Source organism: Myotis nattereri (genome assembly GCF_964212035.1).
Source record: "Myotis nattereri genome assembly, chromosome: 9".
Lineage (NCBI taxonomy): Eukaryota > Metazoa > Chordata > Mammalia > Chiroptera > Vespertilionidae > Myotis > Myotis nattereri.
The window spans coordinates 39204848-39209968 of record NC_138084.1 but is presented as its reverse complement, the minus strand read 5'-3'; the positions used below and the strand labels follow the sequence as shown (position 1 = coordinate 39209968).

At 48.3% G+C, this 5121-nt stretch overlaps 1 pseudogene across 1 annotated transcript; it reads right to left on the bottom strand.

Moving 5' to 3' along the window:
- Positions 1 to 2590: 2590 nt before the first annotated feature.
- On the bottom strand, positions 2591 to 3391 carry LOC308524487 (TCF3 fusion partner-like; annotated as a pseudogene). Its single transcript has one exon. The product of its transcript is annotated as a TCF3 fusion partner-like (transcript).
- Between the last annotated feature and the right edge of the window lie 1730 nt (positions 3392 to 5121).

Below are 5121 nucleotides of genomic sequence, written 5' to 3'. Positions count from 1 at the left end.
TCACACAGACCAGTTAATCAGCAGATAATTATGCCAAGACAGACAAACATCCCTACTCACACTCGCTCAGTAGACTAGCCCAGACTGGAGCTGAGTAGATAATGCCCAACTCCCCAGATGGGCATGGGGGCACTCCCGGCACCCACACCCCAGAACAGAATTTTCGACCGACATCTCGGTGATAACCTACCGGAAGAGTTAAGACTGCATCCAGCTCCACCTCTTGGTAGCAAATTGGCTACTCCCACACACAAAGAAACAGAAGAGTGAACCCATAATTACTTAATCGAATCTGAATTCACTCACCTCCACAGTCCTGATTTCTGATTTATCTGACAAAGTGCTATGACTTCTGGGGAGGTGATCAAGCTCCCCCTTCCACTCACTAGGAGTGGGCCTGACTGACTGGGGCCCCTACCTTACTCATTCTGTTGACAGGTCCAGAGGTGTTCATCCACTTTCTCCAGATGCTGGCAGGGTCTTCGGATGAGGTCCGGAAGGGCCTGGAGTTCCCCCAGTTCAATTCTGCTGAAATCATCAGAGTGTACCTTCCAGAGGTCTGTCCCATGCCCCTGGGCCCCAAACCCCGTCCACTCACTGGAGGCAAGAGCCAAACATGGCTAGCTTCCTGGTCAGGGAACCAAATGTTGCAGAAGACCAAAGAAATACCAAGCACGCTTCCTAGAGAAAGGGAGGGACCCCGTTTATTAACACTAGTGGACTCCGGGAATAATTTCCAAATCAGAGTGAGTAACACGCAGAGGGCTTCACTTTTTATAACCTTCTGGTGTCTTTGTCTTGCAGATATGGTTCTGCCCCCTTTAGTGGGCTTACAGGAAGGCCCCCAGGTGTTGGGGGTGCCCAGGCCATATCCGACGATCTGTCATGGGGCCAGTGATAACTACCTCCCCCCCGCCAGGGCAGTGCATTGTTCACAGTTTTCATGGCTTGACAAGCCTTTCGAGACCAGTTTCCTCCACAAGAGAAGAGTAGACATATCAGTGTGCAAATCTGTAAATGTTTTGTTGTGCTTCTGTTTCAGTTATATATGTATGTAACTATCGTGTTGTGAGGTAAAAAAATTTTGGGGGGTCTGAAAGTCACAGCAAAAATAAATGGAGAAAAACTAGTGTAAAGGGTAACATTAATGTAGGCCTTTCTATTACTGAGCCAACCATAGCAAAGGGAAGGAAATACTATGATTGCTTTAGAGTACTCTGGGCTGGATGTTGGGAACCACCCACTGTAGGGACGTGTAATACAATGAGGTAAATGCAGTGGATTATGGAATCATAGGAGTGCACCTTGGTTCACAAAGTAATGAACTTGTGTATGTCCATGGTCAGAGGAGCCACCCAGGAGATGCCAAGTTTGTGTACAGTTAGGTAAAAGGAGGTGGAGGGTTTTCTGGGTGGTAGAGAATGCATCAACCAAAGGTAGTAGTCTCCTCTGGATATTAGGCCTTGTCATTTATCTGTTGAGGCTAGAATTCATTTTTTTTAAGGGAATGGGCATGGCTGTGAACCTTGCAGTAAAGAAATGAAGTCCGAGAACCCCTCAGAGTAGAAAGGAAATTCCAGTGCATCTGGTCTCTTCTCTTGTGGGTCTGAAACTTGTTGAAGAAATGCTCAGATGGACTTGAGGGCATATTGCAACAACTGGGGTGAAAGTTATCATTTACAGGCCAAGTAAGTAAGACAGATAGTGTTATTTACCTTGTGTTGTCCCTGAACTTTTAGTGAATGCTCTGGGATTCATGCACTCTTATTTGGCTTAAATATTATCCCATTAGGGCACTGTGACATTGGAAGTGTTCCATTAGCTTGTGAGCTCTTTGAAGGGAGAGGTTGTTTCTTCTGACCCCTGTATCCCTAATATTGAGCCCAGGGCCCCACAGAGCAAACACTTGATAAAGACTGTCTCCCTAGTGCAGAGATGGGGAACATTTTACCATCAAGGGCCATTTGCATATTTATAAAATAACTAGAGGCCCAGTGCACAAAAATTTGTGCACTCGGGTGGGTCCCTCAGCCCAACCTGTGCCCTTTCGCAATCTGGGGCCCCTTGGGGGCCCCTTCCCTGGCTGCTGGCACCAGTTTTCCTCCGGTGCCCGGAACCCAGGCCTTCGCTCTTCGCCAGGAGGGGCCCGTGCGTTGGGTGAGGGGCTTAGCTCTTTTAAAAATACTTCTGAATGTTTGGTAAATAACCTTGTAGGAATCTACTTTCTGAAACATGCTGGTTGTTAAGGGCTGATTTGGGTAATCAATAAAATTTATGTTAAAATCCTAATCCTCCGAACCTCAGAATGTATCTGTATGTGGAGATAAGATCTTTAAAGAGGGGATTACATTAAATTGAGGCAGTTCCTGTGTGACTCTTAGCCCATCTCACTGAAGTCCTTATAAGAAGAGGAATTTTGGGGTCCAGCCCCAGCAGGTCCAGAGGTTCCCAAAGGTGTGGACGGAGTTGGCGAAGAAGGAATGACACAGAGGCAGTGTTCAGGTGATCATCGTAGCCAGGTTCTCTTTTTATTGTCCTGTTACATGTATATTTATACTATTTGATCCTATAAACATTCTTCCATAAGCTATTTTTTTTTTTTTTGCTGAGGAGAGCATGGGGTCCATTTATTGGGGGGGTCAGTCAAAGGGGGAGCTGGCTAGGGTGGGGTAGGGCAGCAGCTTGTCTGGCTCCCGAGAAACCCAACTTGAGTCCAGAGCCTCGACCACTTTGAAGCCAAAGTCTTCCTCCACCTTTATCTGCATGGGGGCCAGATCTGGAGTCAGTGGGACTCCTGCCCAGCATCCTTCCCATGGCACTTGCCACCTCTTCCAACCACTGGGCCCCTCATCAGGGGCCGGGCTCCTGGCTTCTGCAGGCGCTAGTGTCCTCCTGGGCGGGGACAGCCCTTCTTTCTCCAGAGGCTCATTCTCAGCGTTGCCTGGGGTGGGGCGTCTGTGCCCTTCCTGCCCTCGTCCTCCAGTAAGATGATGAACTGGCTGGCCCAGTAGTCATTGCCGTAGGAGTCCAGCACCCTCATGAGGAACCTCCGCTCCTGCTGGAGTCTCCGTGTTATCCTCTATATCTGATGGAATCTGTTCAGGACCCGCTCGATCTCCCTGCAGCGCCGACCCAGCACCTGGTACTTCCTGCGATTGAGTTCCCCTTGGCACCGAGGCTGCTGACCTTGAGCTGCCTCCTCCTCTTCATCTAGCTCCTGGAGGCTGGAGTTGCCCAGACCCCCAGACATGAACTCCACTTCCGTCTCAAGCTCGCTCTCCAGGATGTGACCACGGAACAGCAGAGGCAGCGCCAGCTCCAAGCAGGGAGGTGCTGAGAACTCCTCAAAGCCCACAGCTGCTATGCACCCCTCTCTCTGCTCCAGCTCCATTTTTCCCTGGCTCCCTGCGGACATCCCCTCTTCCCTGCCCCACCTGACTTCGCCAATCACAATGGTGGCCCAGTTCTCCGGCTCTTGGCTGCCACCTGGGTTCCGACACCAGCAGGCAGTTTCTTCCATCCTTCCCTTTTCGCCTCCCTTCACTGTGCCTATGTATGCAAATTAACCGCCATCTTTGTTGGTGGTTAACCGCCATCTTGGCTGGTGATTAATTTGCATATCTCGCTGATTAGCCAATGGGAAAGGTAGCGGATGTACGGCTAATTACCATGTTTCTCTTTGATTAGATAGGATTCCCGAGCCATGTAAAATTATCAACTTAAAATTTAGGCAGCCATATTTGGTAAAACATTTAATTAACTCAACCCCAATGCCTTGGCAGGGCCAGATCTAATGATTTTTTGGGCCGTATTTGGCCCTTGGGCTGGAAGTTTTCCACCCTGGTTTAGTGCCTGAATTGATGATGGGTACTAACAGATGTCTAATAAGCACTTAGGGAACTGATAAAAACTCCAAAGGGGCATATATTTTGGGGCTAAAGAAAAAGCTATGAGAGCCAGCCACAATCCACCTAGGGCCAATAATACTTAAAGATGTGGTTTTAATATTAAGGAAAGTGCTTTCTCTAGGAGTCAGGGATGACTCTAAATTATCTAGCTAGAGGTGAGTGTGCATGCCAAGAAGACAGGAAGGGGATGCATTTTGGGGTAGAAGTTTTCAGAGTTGTAGGTTTATTTAATAAATGCTTTGAGCCCTAGCCAGTTTGGCTCAGTGGATGGAGCTTTGGCCTGCGGACTGAGGAGTCCTGGGTTCAATTCCAGTCAAGGGCATGTACCTTGGTTGCGGACACATCCCCAGTGGGAGGTGTGCAGGAGGCAGCTGATCGATGTTTCTCTCTCATCAATGTTTCTAGCTCTCTGTTCCTCTCCCTTCCTCTCTGTGAAAAATCAATAGAATACATTTTTTAAAAAAATGCTTTGAGTGTTTAGTGTTAAAATATAATGTCAGAAAGAGCTTCTGGTAATAATGTGAAAGACAGGTTGGAGCACAGGGAGACATGGAGAACCCTGCTAGGAATAGATGAGTGTTCAACTCAGGAAACTGCAGTGAAACAGCACAAGAATAGCTGTCACTGAAGCTACTGTCTATCTGCTAGAGTCTATCTAGCAGCTAGACCAGTGATCGCTTCACCTTCATCCTCATCATATGAGACAATGGGTGGGTATGCTGGGCCCAATACACTCTGAAGGTCCAGCCCAAGATAAATGTCTTGTATTCACTATATTGGGGTTTTGGGAACTGCCAGGCCCTGTTATGAAGCATTTAGGCAGGGATAACAGCACCTAGTCTCCGCATGACTACCACTCTAATCAAACCTCTGAGCCTTGAGGGATGGGCAGCCTGGCAGGGCCAAGTTTGGCTTCACACTAATTAGTGCATATAAAGTACCTTGCTACTGCGCATATGCCCAGGCCATTCTGAAGCTGGATTTCCCCTTTCTGAGTTCCCAGAACAGCCCAGATTTGACAAAAATAAACAATTTATAGGAAATTCCCAGCAGGTTTAGCTTCCTAATCCTCCTCCCACTTCAACCCTCTCCTTCACTCCACCTTTCCTTCCCTCACAAGCCCCATCCCCCTCCAAGAGGAAGGAGCTTATGCTGGAGTCCAATAGCCTCTGCTCAATGTGTGCGCTCCCTAGGCCAGGATTATAGAACATCT